Consider the following 15,702-nt stretch of genomic DNA (forward strand, 5'->3'; position numbering starts at 1 on the left):
ACCCAGGGATACGCAGACTGGAACTGCGCACGTTGCTCCCGGTGTGTGTCTGACCCAGGGATATGGAGACTGGAACTGCGCACGTAGCTCCCGGTGTGGGTCTGAGCCAGGGATACGGAGACTGGAACCGAGCAAGGTGCTCCCGGTGTGTGTCTGATCCAGGGATATGGAGACTGGAACCATGCACGGTGCGCCTGGTGTGGGTCTGATCCAGGGATATGGAGACTGGAACTGTGCACGGTGCTCCCGGTGTGGGTCTGACCCAGGGATACGGAGACTGGAACTGTGCACGGTACTCCCGGTGTGGGTCTGACCCAGGGACACGGAGACTGGAACTGTGCCCGGTGCTCCCGGTGTGGGTCTGACCCAGTGATAGGGAGACTGGAACCGTGCACGGTGCTCCCGGCGTGGGTCTGACCCAGGGATACGCAGACTGGAACTGCGCACGTTGCTCCCGGTGTGTGTCTGACCCAGGGATATGGAGACTGGAACTGCGCACGTAGCTCCCGGTGTGGGTCTGAGCCAGGGATACGGAGACTGGAACCGAGCAAGGTGCTCCCGGTGTGTGTCTGATCCAGGGATATGGAGACTGGAACCATGCACGGTGCGCCTGGTGTGGGTCTGATCCAGGGATATGGAGACTGGAACTGTGCACGGTGCTCCCGGTGTGGGTCTGACCCAGGGACATGGAGACTGGAACTGTGTACGGTGCTCCCATGTGGGTCTGACCCAGGGATACGGAGACTGGAACTGCGCACTTTGCTCCCAGTGTGTGTCTGACCCAGGGATACGGAGACTGGAACTGCGCACGTAGCTCTCGGTGTGGGTCTGACCCAGGGATATGGAGACTGGAACCATGCACGATGTTCCCGGTATGGGTCTGACCCAGGGACACAGAGACTGGAACTGCGCACGTAGCTCCCGGCTTGGGTCTGACGCAGGGATACGGGGACTGGAACCGTGCACGGTGCTCCCAGTGTGGGTCTGACCCCGGGACACGGAGACTGGAACCGTGCATGGTGCTCCCGGTGTGGGTCTGACCCAGAGATACGGAGACTGGAACTGTGCACGGTGTTCCCGGTGTGGGTCTGAGCCAGGAATACGGAGACTAAAACTGTGCACGGTGCTCCCGTTGTGGGTCTGACCCAGGGACATGGAGACTGGAACTGTGTACGGTGCTCGCGGTGTGGGTCTGACCCAGGGACATGGAGACTGGAACTGTGCACGGTGCTCCCTTGTGGGTCTGTCCCAGGGATACAGAGACTGGAACTGTGCACGGTACTCCCGGTGTGGGTCTAACCCAGAGACACAGAGACTGGAACTGCGCACGTAGCTCCTGGTGTGGGTCTGACCCAGGAATACGGAGACTGGAACCGTGCACGGTGCTCCCGGTGTGGGTCTGACCCCGGGACACGGAGACTGGAACCGTGCACGGTGCTCCCGTCTTGGGTCTGACCCAGGGATACGGGGACTGGAACCGTGCACGGTGCTCCCGGTGTGGGTCTGACCCAGGGACACGGAGACTGGAACCATGCATGGTGCTCCCGGTGTGGGTCTGACCCAGAGATACAGAGACTGGAACTGTGCACGGTGCTCCCGGTGTGGTTCTGAGCCAGTAATACGGAGACTGAATCTGTGCACGGTGCTCCTGGTGTGGGTCGGACCCAGGGATACAGAGACTGGAACTGTGCACGGTGCTCCCAGAGTGGGTCTGACCCAGGGACATGGAGACTGGAACTGTGCACGGTGCTCCCGTGTGGGTCTGACCCAGGGATACGGAGACTGGAACTGTGCACGGTGCTCCCGGTGTGGGTCTGACCCAAGGATACGAAGACTGGAACTGTGCATGGTGCTCCCATGTGGGTCTGACCCAGGGATAGGGAGACTGGAACCGCACACGTTGCTCCCGGTGTGGGTCTGACCCAGGGATAGGGAGACTGGAATCGTGCACGGTGCTCCCGGCTTGGGTCTGCCCCAGAGATACGGGGACTGGAACCGTGCACGGTGCTCCTGGTGTGGGTCTGACCCCGGGACACGGAGACTGGAACCGTGCATGGTGCTCCCGGTGTGGGTCTGACCCAGAGATAAGGAGACTGGAACTGTGCACGGTGCTCCCGTGTGGGTCTGACCCAGGGATACGGAGACTGGAACTGTGCACGGTGCTCCCGGAGTGTGTCTGTCCCAGGGACACGGAGACTGGAGCAGTGCACGGTGCTCCCGGTGTGGGTCTGACCCAGGGATACAGAGACTGGAACTGTGCACGGTACTCCCGGTGTGCGTCTAACCCAGAGACACGGAGACTGGAACTGTGCACGGTGCTCCCGGCGTGGGTCTGACCCAGGGATACAGAGACTGGAACTGCGCACGTTGCTCCCGGTGTGTGTCTGACCCAGGGATACGGAGACTAGAACTGCGCACATAGCTCCCGGTGTGGATCTGACCAAGGGATATGGAGACTGGAACTGTGCACGGTGCTCCCGTGTGGGTCTGACCCAGGGATACGGAGACTGGAACTGTGCACGGTGCTCCCGGTGTGTGTCTGACCCAGGGACACGGAGACTGGCACTGCGCACGTAGCTCCCGGTGTGGGTCTGACCCAGGAATACGGAGACTGGAACCGTGCACGGTGCTCCCAGTGTGGGTCTGACCCCGGGACACGGAGACTGGAACCGTGCATGGTGCTCCCGGTGTGGGTCTGACCCAGAGATACGGAGACTGGAACTGTGCACGGTGCTCCCGGTGTGGGTCTGAGCCAGGAATACGGAGACTAAAACTGTGCACGGTGCTCCCGTTGTGGGTCTGACCCAGGGACATGGAGACTGGAACTGTGTACGGTGCTCGCGGTGTGGGTCTGACCCAGGGACATGGAGACTGGAACTGTGCACGGTGCTTCCTTGTGGGTCTGTCCCAGGGATACAGAGACTGGAACTGTGCACGGTTCTCCCGGTGTGGGTCTAACCCAGAGACACGGAGACTGGAACTGCGCACGTAGCTCCCGGTGTGGGTCTGACCCAGGAATACGGAGACTGGAACCGTGCACGGTGCTCCCGGTGTGGGTCTGACCCCGGGACACGGAGACTGGAACCGTGCACGGTGCTCCCGTCTTGGGTCTCACCCAGGGATACGGGGACTGGAACCGTGCACGGTGCTCCCGGTGTGGGTCTGACCCAGGGACACGGAGACTGGAACCATGCATGGTGCTCCCGGTGTGGGTCTGACCCCGAGATACAGAGACTGGAACTGTGCACGGTGCTCCCGGTGTGGTTCTGAGCCAGTAATACGGAGACTGAATCTGTGCACGGTGCTCCTGGTGTGGGTCGGACCCAGGGATACAGAGACTGGAACTGTGCACGGTGCTCCCAGAGTGGGTCTGACCCAGGGACATGGAGACTGGAACTGTGCACGGTGCTCCCGTGTGGGTCTGACCCAGGGATACGGAGACTGGAACTGTGCACGGTGCTCCCGGTGTGGGTCTGACCCAAGGATACGAAGACTGGAACTGTGCATGGTGCTCCCATGTGGGTCTGACCCAGGGATAGGGAGACTGGAACCGCACACGTTGCTCCCGGTGTGGGTCTGACCCAGGGATAGGGAGACTGGAATCGTGCACGGTGCTCCCGGCTTGGGTCTGCCCCAGAGATACGGGGACTGGAACCGTGCACGGTGCTCCTGGTGTGGGTCTGACCCCGGGACACGGAGACTGGAACCGTGCATGGTGCTCCCGGTGTGGGTCTGACCCAGAGATAAGGAGACTGGAACTGTGCACGGTGCTCCCGTGTGGGTCTGACCCAGGGATACGGAGACTGGAACTGTGCACGGTGCTCCCGGAGTGTGTCTGTCCCAGGGACACGGAGACTGGAGCAGTGCACGGTGCTCCCGGTGTGGGTCTGACCCAGGGATACAGAGACTGGAACTGTGCACGGTACTCCCGGTGTGGGTCTAACCCAGAGACACGGAGACTGGAACTGTGCACGGTGCTCCCGGCGTGGGTCTGACCCAGGGATACAGAGACTGGAACTGCGCACGTTGCTCCCGGTGTGTGTCTGACCCAGGGATACGGAGACTAGAACTGCGCACGTAGCTCCCGGTGTGGATCTGACCAAGGGATATGGAGACTGGAACTGTGCACGGTGCTCCCGTGTGGGTCTGACCCAGGGATACGGAGACTGGAACTGTGCACGGTGCTCCCAGTGTGTGTCTGACCCAGGGACACGGAGACTGGAACTGCGCACGTAGCTCCCGGTGTGGGTCTGACCCAGGAATACGGAGACTGGAACCGTGCACGGTGCTCCCGGTGTGGGTCTGACCCAGGGATAGGGAGACTGGAACTGCGCACGTAGCTCCCACAGTGGGACTGACCCAGGGATACGGAGACTGGAACTGTGCACGGTACTCCCGGTGTGGGTCTGACCCAGGGACAAGGAGACTGGATCTGTGCCCGGTGCTCCCGGTGTGGGTCTGACCCAGGGATAGGGAGACTGGAACCGTGCACGGTGCTCCCGGCGTGGGTCTGACCCAGGGATACGCAGACTGGAACTGCGCACGTTGCTCCCGGTGTGTGTCTGACCCAGGGATATGGAGACTGGAACTGCGCACGTAGCTCCCGGTGTGGGTCTGAGCCAGGGATACGGAGACTGGAACCGAGCAAGGTGCTCCCGGTGTGTGTCTGATCCAGGGATATGGAGACTGGAACCATGCACGGTGCGCCTGGTGTGGGTCTGATCCAGGGATATGGAGACTGTAACTGTGCACGGTGCTCCCGGTGTGGGTCTGACCCAGGGACATGGAGACTGGAACTGTGTACGGTGCTCCCATGTGGGTCTGACCCAGGGATACGGAGACTGGAACTGCGCACTTTGCTCCCAGTGTGTGTCTGACCCAGAGATAAGGAGACTAAAACTGTGCACGGTGCTCCCGTTAAGGTCTGACCCGGGGCATGGAGACTGGAACTGTGTACGGTGCTCGCGTTGTGGGTCTGACCCAGGGACATGGAGACTGGAACTGTGCACGGTGCTCCCGTGTGGGTCTGACCCAGGGATACGGAGACTGGAACTGTGCACGGTGCTCCCGGAGTGTGTCTGTCCCAGGGACACGGAGACTGGAGCAGTGCACGGTGCTCCCGGTGTGGGTCTGACCCAGGGATACAGAGACTGGAACTGTGCACGGTACTCCCGGTGTGGGTCTAACCCAGAGACATGGAGACTGGAACTGTGCACGGTGCTCCCGGCGTGGGTCTGACCCAGGGATACAGAGACTGGAACTGCGCACGTTGCTCCCGGTGTGTGTCTGACCCAGGGATACGGAGACTAGAACTGCGCACGTAGCTCCCGGTGTGGATCTGACCAAGGGATATGGAGACTGGAACTGTGCACGGTGCTCCCGTGTGGGTCTGACCCAGGGATACGGAGACTGGAACTGTGCACGGTGCTCCCGGTGTGTGTCTGACCCAGGGACACGGAGACTTGAACTGCGCATGTAGCTCCCGGTGTGGGTCTGACCCAGGAATACGGAGACTGGAACCGTGCACGGTGCTCCCGGTGTGGGTCTGACCCAGGGATAGGGAGACTGGAACTGCGCACGTAGCTCCCACAGTGGGACTGACCCAGGGATACGGAGACTGGAACTGTGCACGGTACTCCCGGTGTGGGTCTGACCCAGGGACAAGGAGACTGGATCTGTGCCCGGTGCTCCCGGTGTGGGTCTGACCCAGGGATAGGGAGACTGGAACCGTGCACGGTGCTCCCGGCGTGGGTCTGACCCAGGGATACGCAGACTGGAACTGCGCACGTTGCTCCCGGTGTGTGTCTGACCCAGGGATATGGAGACTGGAACTGCGCACGTAGCTCCCGGTGTGGGTCTGAGCCAGGGATACGGAGACTGGAACCGAGCAAGGTGCTCCCGGTGTGTGTCTGATCCAGGGATATGGAGACTGGAACCATGCATGGTGCGCCTGGTGTGGGTCTGATCCAGGGATATGGAGACTGGAACTGTGCACGGTGCTCCCGGTGTGGTTCTGAGCCAGTAATACGGAGACTGAATCTGTGCACGGTGCTCCTGGTGTGGGTCGGACCCAGGGATACAGAGACTGGAACTGTGCACGGTGCTCCCAGAGTGGGTCTGACCCAGGGACATGGAGACTGGAACTGTGCACGGTGCTCCCGTGTGGGTCTGACCCAGGGATACGGAGACTGGAACTGTGCACGGTGCTCCCGGTGTGGGTCTGACCCAGGGATAGGGAGACTGGAATCGTGCACGGTGCTCCCGGCTTGGGTCTGCCCCAGAGATACGGGGACTGGAACCGTGCACGGTGCTCCTGGTGTGGGTCTGACCCCGGGACACGGAGACTGGAACCGTGCATGGTGCTCCCGGTGTGGGTCTGACCCAGAGATAAGGAGACTGGAACTGTGCACGGTGCTCCCGTGTGGGTCTGACCCAGGGATACGGAGACTGGAACCGTGCACGGTGCTCCCGGTGTGGGTCTGACCCAGGGATAGGGAGACTGGAACTGCGCACGTAGCTCCCACAGTGGGACTGACCCAGGGATACGGAGACTGGAACTGTGCACGGTACTCCCGGTGTGGGTCTGACCCAGGGACAAGGAGACTGGATCTGTGCCCGGTGCTCCCGGTGTGGGTCTGACCCAGGGATAGGGAGACTGGAACCGTGCACGGTGCTCCCGGCGTGGGTCTGACCCAGGGATACGCAGACTGGAACTGCGCACGTTGCTCCCGGTGTGTGTCTGACCCAGGGATATGGAGACTGGAACTGCGCACGTAGCTCCCGGTGTGGGTCTGAGCCAGGGATACGGAGACTGGAACCGAGCAAGGTGCTCCCGGTGTGTGTCTGATCCAGGGATATGGAGACTGGAACCATGCATGGTGCGCCTGGTGTGGGTCTGATCCAGGGATATGGAGACTGGAACTGTGCACGGTGCTCCCGGTGTGGGTCTGACCCAGGGACATGGAGACTGGAACTGTGTACGGTGCTCCCATGTGGGTCTGACCCAGGGATACGGAGACTGGAACTGCGCACTTTGCTCCCAGTGTGTGTCTGACCCAGGGATACGGAGACTGGAACTGCGCACGTAGCTCTCGGTGTGGGTCTGACCCAGGGATATGGAGACTGGAACCATGCACGATGTTCCCGGTATGGGTCTGACCCAGGGACACAGAGACTGGAACTGCGCACGTAGCTCCCGGTGTGTGTCTGACCCAGGAATACGGAGACTGGAACCATGCACGGTGCTCCTGGTGTGGGTCTGACCCAGGGATACGGAGACTGGAACCGTGCACGGTGCTCCCGGCTTGGGTCTGACCCAGGGATACGGGGACTGGAACCGTGCACGGTGCTCCCAGTGTGGGTCTGACCCCGTGTCACGGAGACTGGAACCGTCCATGGTGCTCCCGGTGTGGGTCTGACCCAGAGATACGGAGACTGGAACTGTGCACGGTGCTCCCGGTGTGGGTCTGAGCCAGGAATACGGAGACTAAAACTGTGCACGGTGCTCCCGGTGTGGTTCTGACCCAGGGATACGGAGACTGGAACTGTGTACGGTGCTCCCTGTGTGGGTCTGACCCAGGGACACGGAGACTGGAGCCGTGTACGGTGCTCCCGGTGTGGGTCTGACCCAGGGATACGGAGACTGGAACTGTGTACGGTGCTCCCGGTGTAGGTCTGACCCAGGGATAGAGAGACTGGAACTGTGCACGGTACTCCCGGTGTGGGTCTAACCCAGAGACACGGAGACTGGAACTGTGCACGGTGCTCCCGGTGTGGGTCTGACCAGGAGATACGGAGACTGGAACTGTGCATGGTGCTCCCGGTGTGGGTCTGACCCAGGGACACGGAGACTGGAACTGCGTACATAGCTCCCGGTGTGGGTCTGACCCAGGAATACGGAGACTGGAACCGTGCACGGTGCTCCCGGCTTGGGTCTGACCCAGGGATACGGGGACTGGAACCGTGCACGGTGCTCCCAGAGTGGGTCTGACCCAGGGACATGGAGACTGGAACTGTGCACGGTGCTCCCGTGTGGGTCTGACCCAGGGATACGGAGACTGGAACTGTGCACGGTGCTCCCGGTGTGGGTCTGACCCAAGGATACGAAGACTGGAACTGTGCACGGTGCTCCCGGTGTGGATCTGACCCAGGAATACACAGACTGGAACTGTGCACAGTGCTCCCGGAGTGGGTCTGTCCCAGGGACACGGAGACTGGAACTGTGCATGGTGCTCCCATGTGGGTCTGACCCAGGGATACGGAGACTGGAACTGTGTACGGTGCTCCCGGTGTGGGTCTGACCCAGGGATACGGAGACTGGAACTGTGTACGGTACTCCCGGTGTGGGTCTGACCCAGGGATACGGAGACTGGAACTGTGTACGGTGCTCCCGGTGTAGGTCTGACCCAGGGACTTGGAGACTGGAACTGTGCACGGTGCTCCCGGTGTGGGTCTGACCCAGGGATAGGGAGACTGGAACCGTGCACGGTGCTCCCTGTGTGGGTCTGACCCAGGGACTTGGAGACCTGAACTGTGCACGGTGCTCCCGGTGTGGGTCTGACCCAGGGATAGGGAGACTGGAACCGTGCACGGTGCTCCCGGTGTGGGTCTGACCCAGGGACACGGACACTGGAACTGTGCACGGTGCTCCCGGCGTGGGTCTGACCCAGGGATACGGAGACTGGAACTGCGCACATTGCTCCCGGTGTGTGTCTGACCCAGGGATAGGGAGACTGGAACTGCGCACGTAGCTCCCGGAGTGTGTCTGTCCCAGGGACACGGAGACTGGAGCAGTGCACGGTGCTCCCGGTGTGGGTCTGACCCAGGGATACAGAGACTGGAACTGTGCACGGTACTCCCGGTGTGGGTCTAACCCAGAGACACGGAGACTGGAACTGTGCACGGTGCTCCCGGCGTGGGTCTGACCCAGGGATACAGAGACTGGAACTGCGCACGTTGCTCCCGGTGTGTGTCTGACCCAGGGATACGGAGACTAGAACGGCGCACGTAGCTCCCGGTGTGGATCTGACCAAGGGATATGGAGACTGGAACTGTGCACGGTGCTCCCGTGTGGGTCTGACCCAGGGATACGGAGACTGGAACTGTGCACGGTGCTCCCGGTGTGTGTCTGACCCAGGGACACGGAGACTTGAACTGCGCACGTAGCTCCCGGTGTGGGTCTGACCCAGGAATACGGAGACTGGAACCGTGCACGGTGCTCCCGGTGTGGGTCTGACCCAGGGATAGGGAGACTGGAACTGCGCACGTAGCTCCCACAGTGGGACTGCACCCAGGGATACGGAGACTGGAACTGTGCACGGTACTCCCGGTGTGGGTCTGACCCAGGGACAAGGAGACTGGATCTGTGCCCGGTGCTCCCGGTGTGGGTCTGACCCAGGGATAGGGAGACTGGAACCGTGCACGGTGCTCCCGGCGTGGGTCTGACCCAGGGATACGCAGACTGGAACTGCGCACGTTGCTCCCGGTGTGTGTCTGACCCAGGGATATGGAGACTGGAACTGCGCACGTAGCTCCCGGTGTGGGTCTGAGCCAGGGATACGGAGACTGGAACCGAGCAAGGTGCTCCCGGTGTGTGTCTGATCCAGGGATATGGAGACTAGAACCATGCATGGTGCGCCTGGTGTGGGTCTGATCCAGGGATATGGAGACTGGAACTGTGCACGGTGCTCCCGGTGTGGGTCTGACCCAGGGACATGGAGACTGGAACTGTGTACGGTGCTCCCATGTGGGTCTGACCCAGGGATACGGAGACTGGAACTGCGCACTTTGCTCCCAGTGTGTGTCTGACCCAGGGATACGGAGACTGGAACTGCGCACGTAGCTCTCGGTGTGGGTCTGACCCAGGGATATGGAGACTGGAACCATGCACGATGTTCCCGGTATGGGTCTGACCCAGGGACACAGAGACTGGAACTGCGCACGTAGCTCCCGGTGTGTGTCTGACCCAGGAATACGGAGACTGGAACCATGCACGGTGCTCCTGGTGTGGGTCTGACCCAGGGATACGGAGACTGGAACCGTGCACGGTGCTCCCGGCTTGGGTCTGACCCAGGGATACGGGGACTGGAACCGTGCACGGTGCTCCCAGTGTGGGTCTGACCCCGTGTCACGGAGACTGGAACCGTCCATGGTGCTCCCGGTGTGGGTCTGACCCAGAGATACGGAGACTGGAACTGTGCACGGTGCTCCCGGTGTGGGTCTGAGCCAGGAATACGGAGACTAAAACTGTGCACGGTGCTCCCGGTGTGGTTCTGACCCAGGGATACGGAGACTGCAACTGTGTACGGTGCTCCCTGTGTGGGTCTGACCCAGGGACACGGAGACTGGAGCCGTGTACGGTGCTCCCGGTGTGGGTCTGACCCAGGGATACGGAGACTGGAACTGTGTACGGTGCTCCCGGTGTAGGTCTGACCCAGGGATAGAGAGACTGGAACTGTGCACGGTACTCCCGGTGTGGGTCTAACCCAGAGACACGGAGACTGGAACTGTGCACGGTGCTCCCGGTGTGGGTCTGACCAGGAGATACGGAGACTGGAACTGTGCATGGTGCTCCCGGTGTGGGTCTGACCCAGGGACACGGAGACTGGAACTGTGTACGGTGCTCCCGGTGTAGGTCTGACCCAGGGATAGAGAGACTGGAACTGTGGGTGCTCCCGGTGTGGTTCTGACCCAGGGATACGGAGACTGGAACCGTGCACGGTGCTCCCGGTGTGGGTCTGACTCAGAGATAAGGAGACTAAAACTGTGCACGGTGCTCCCGTTAAGGTCTGACCCGGGGACATGGAGACTGGAACTGTGTACGGTGCTCGCGTTGTGGGTCTGACCCAGGGACATGGAGACTGGAACTGTGCACGGTGCTCCCGTGTGGGTCTGACCCAGGGATACGGAGACGGGAACTGTGCACGGTGCTCCCGGAGTGTGTCTGTCCCAGGGACACGGAGACTGGAGCAGTGCACGGTGCTCCCGGTGTGGGTCTGACCCAGGGATACAGAGACTGGAACTGTGCACGGTACTCCCGGTGTGGGTCTAACCCAGAGACACGGAGACTGGAACTGTGCACGGTGCTCCCGGCGTGGGTCTGACCCAGGGATACAGAGACTGGAACTGCGCACGTTGCTCCCGGTGTGTGTCTGACCCAGGGATACGGAGACTAGAACTGCGCACGTAGCTCCCGGTGTGGATCTGACCAAGGGATATGGAGACTGGAACCGTGCACGGTGCTGGCGGTGTGGGTCTGACCAAGGGACATGGAGACTGGAACTGTGCACGGTGCTCCCGTGTGGGTCTGACCCAGGGATACGGAGACTGGAACTGTGCACGGTGCTCCCGGTGTGTGTCTGACCCAGGGACACGGAGACTGGAACTGCGCACGTAGCTCCCGGTGTGGGTCTGACCCAGGAATACGGAGACTGGAACCGTGCACGGTGCTCCCGGTGTGGGTCTGACCCAGGGATAGGGAGACTGGAACTGCGCACGTAGCTCCCACTGTGGGACTGACCCAGGGATACGGAGACTGGAACTGTGCACGGTACTCCCGGTGTGGGTCTGACCCAGGGACACGGAGACTGGAACTGTGCCCGGTGCTCCCGGTGTGGGTCTGACCCAGTGATAGGGAGACTGGAACCGTGCACGGTGCTCCCGGCGTGGGTCTGACCCAGGGATACGCAGACTGGAACTGCGCACGTTGCTCCCGGTGTGTGTCTGACCCAGGGATATGGAGACTGGAACTGCGCACGTAGCTCCCGGTGTGGGTCTGAGCCAGGGATACGGAGACTGGAACCGAGCAAGGTGCTCCCGGTGTGTGTCTGATCCAGGGATATGGAGACTGGAACCATGCACGGTGCGCCTGGTGTGGGTCTGATCCAGGGATATGGAGACTGGAACTGTGCACGGTGCTCCCGGTGTGGGTCTGACCCAGGGACATGGAGACTGGAACTGTGTACGGTGCTCCCATGTGGGTCTGACCCAGGGATACGGAGACTGGAACTGCGCACTTTGCTCCCAGTGTGTGTCTGACCCAGGGATACGGAGACTGGAACTGCGCACGTAGCTCTCGGTGTGGGTCTGACCCAGGGATATGGAGACTGGAACCATGCACGATGTTCCCGGTATGGGTCTGACCCAGGGACACAGAGACTGGAACTGCGCACGTAGCTCCCGGCTTGGGTCTGACGCAGGGATATGGGGACTGGAACCGTGCACGGTGCTCCCAGTGTGGGTCTGACCCCGGGACACGGAGACTGGAACCGTGCATGGTGCTCCCGGTGTGGGTCTGACCCACAGATACGGAGACTGGAACTGTGCACGGTGCTCCCGGTGTGGGTCTGAGCCAGGAATACGGAGACTAAAACTGTGCACGGTGCTCCCGTTGTGGGTCTGACCCAGGGACATGGAGACTGGAACTGTGTACGGTGCTCGCGGTGTGGGTCTGACCCAGGGACATGGAGACTGGAACTGTGCACGGTGCTCCCTTGTGGGTCTGTCCCAGGGATACAGAGACTGGAACTGTGCACGGTACTCCCGGTGTGGGTCTAACCCAGAGACACGGAGACTGGAACTGCGCACGTAGCTCCCGGTGTGGGTCTGACCCAGGAATACGGAGACTGGAACCGTGCACGGTGCTCCCGGTGTGGGTCTGACCCCGGGACACGGAGACTGGAACCGTGCACGGTGCTCCCGTCTTGGGTCTGACCCAGGGATACGGGGACTGGAACCGTGCACGGTGCTCCCGGTGTGGGTCTGACCCAGGGACACGGAGACTGGAACCATGCATGGTGCTCCCGGTGTGGGTCTGACCCAGAGATACAGAGACTGGAACTGTGCACGGTGCTCCCGGTGTGGTTCTGAGCCAGTAATACGGAGACTGAATCTGTGCACGGTGCTCCTGGTGTGGGTCGGACCCAGGGATACAGAGACTGGAACTGTGCACGGTGCTCCCAGAGTGGGTCTGACCCAGGGACATGGAGACTGGAACTGTGCACTGTGCTCCCGTGTGGGTCTGACCCAGGGATACGGAGACTGGAACTGTGCACGGTGCTCCCGGTGTGGGTCTGACCCAAGGATACGAAGACTGGAACTGTGCATGGTGCTCCCATGTGGGTCTGACCCAGGGATAGGGAGACTGGAACCGCACACGTTGCTCCCGGTGTGGGTCTGACCCAGGGATAGGGAGACTGGAATCGTGCACGGTGCTCCCGGCTTGGGTCTGCCCCAGAGATACGGGGACTGGAACCGTGCACGGTGCTCCTGGTGTGGGTCTGACCCCGGGACACGGAGACTGGAACCGTGCATGGTGCTCCCGGTGTGGGTCTGACCCAGAGATAAGGAGACTGGAACTGTGCACGGTGCTCCCGTGTGGGTCTGACCCAGGGATACGGAGACTGGAACTGTGCACGGTGCTCCCGGAGTGTGTCTGTCCCAGGGACACGGAGACTGGAGCAGTGCACGGTGCTCCCGGTGTGGGTCTGACCCAGGGATACAGAGACTGGAACTGTGCACGGTACTCCCGGTGTGGGTCTAACCCAGAGACACGGACACTGGAACTGTGCACGGTGCTCCCGGCGTGGGTCTGACCCAGGGATACAGAGACTGGAACTGCGCACGTTGCTCCCGGTGTGTGTCTGACCCAGGGATACGGAGACTAGAACTGCGCACGTAGCTCCCGGTGTGGATCTGACCAAGGGATATGGAGACTGGAACTGTGCACGGTGCTCCCGTGTGGGTCTGACCCAGGGATACGGAGACTGGAACTGTGCACGGTGCTCCCGGTGTGTGTCTGACCCAGGGACACGGAGACTGGAACTGCGCACGTAGCTCCCGGTGTGGGTCTGACCCAGGAATACGGAGACTGGAACCGTGCACGGTGCTCCCGGTGTGGGTCTGACCCAGGGATAGGGAGACTGGAACTGCGCACGTAGCTCCCACAGTGGGACTGACCCAGGGATACGGAGACTGGAACTGTGCACGGTACTCCCGGTGTGGGTCTGACCCAGGGACAAGGAGACTGGATCTGTGCCCGGTGCTCCCGGTGTGGGTCTGACCCAGGGATAGGGAGACTGGAACCGTGCACGGTGCTCCCGGCGTGGGTCTGACCCAGGGATACGCAGACTGGAACTGCGCACGTTGCTCCCGGTGTGTGTCTGACCCAGGGATATGGAGACTGGAACTGCGCACGTAGCTCCCGGTGTGGGTCTGAGCCAGGGATACGGAGACTGTAACCGAGCAAGGTGCTCCCGGTGTGTGTCTGATCCAGGGATATGGAGACTGGAACCATGCACGGTGCGCCTGGTGTGGGTCTGATCCAGGGATATGGAGACTGGAACTGTGCACGGTGCTCCCGGTGTGGGTCTGACCCAGGGACATGGAGACTGGAACTGTGTACGGTGCTCCCATGTGGGTCTGACCCAGGGATACGGAGACTGGAACTGCGCACTTTGCTCCCAGTGTGTGTCTGACCCAGAGATAAGGAGACTAAAACTGTACACGGTGCTCCCGTTAAGGTCTGACCCGGGGCATGGAGACTGGAACTGTGTACGGTGCTCGCGTTGTGGGTCTGACCCCGGGACATGGAGACTGGAACTGTGCACGGTGCTCCCGTGTGGGTCTGACCCAGGGATACGGAGACTGGAACTGTGCACGGTGCTCCCGGAGTGTGTCTGTCCCAGGGACACGGAGACTGGAGCAGTGCACGGTGCTCCCGGTGTGGGTCTGACCCAGGGATACAGAGACTGGAACTGTGCACGGTACTCCCGGTGTGGGTCTAACCCAGAGACACGGAGACTGGAACTGTGCACGGTGCTCCCGGCGTGGGTCTGACCCAGGGATACAGAGACTGGAACTGCGCACGTTGCTCCCGGTGTGTGTCTGACCCAGGGATACGGAGACTAGAACTGCGGACGTAGCTCCCGGTGTGGATCTGACCAAGGGATATGGAGACTGGAACTGTGCACGGTGCTCCCGTGTGGGTCTGACCCAGGGATACGGAGACTGGAACTGTGCACGGTGCTCCCGGTGTGTGTCTGACCCAGGGACACGGAGACTTGAACTGCGCACGTAGCTCCCGGTGTGGGTCTGACCCAGGAATACGGAGACTGGAACCGTGCACGGTGCTCCCGGTGTGGGTCTGACCCAGGGATAGGGAGACTGGAACTGCGCACGTAGCTCCCACAGTGGGACTGACCCAGGGATACGGAGACTGGAACTGTGCACGGTACTCCCGGTGTGGGTCTGACCCAGGGACAAGGAGACTGGATCTGTGCCCGGTGCTCCCGGTGTGGGTCTGACCCAGGGATAGGGAGACTGGAACCGTGCACGGTGCTCCCGGCGTGGGTCTGACCCAGGGATACGCAGACTGGAACTGCGCACGTTGCTCCCGGTGTGTGTCTGACCCAGGGATATGGAGACTGGAACTGCGCACGTAGCTCCCGGTGTGGGTCTGAGCCAGGGATACGGAGACTGGAACCGAGCAAGGTGCTCCCGGTGTGTGTCTGATCCAGGGATATGGAGACTGGAACCATGCATGGTGCGCCTGGTGTGGGTCTGATCCAGGGATATGGAGACTGGAACTGTGCACGGTGCTCCCGGTGTGGGTCTGACCCAGGGACATGGAGACTGGAACTGTGTACGGTGCTCCCATGTGGGTCTGACCCAGGGATACGGAGACTGGAACTGCGCACTTTGCTC

The sequence above is a fragment of the Hypanus sabinus genome, assembly GCF_030144855.1.
Source record: "Hypanus sabinus isolate sHypSab1 chromosome 1 unlocalized genomic scaffold, sHypSab1.hap1 SUPER_1_unloc_1, whole genome shotgun sequence".
Taxonomy (NCBI): Eukaryota; Metazoa; Chordata; class Chondrichthyes; order Myliobatiformes; family Dasyatidae; genus Hypanus; species Hypanus sabinus.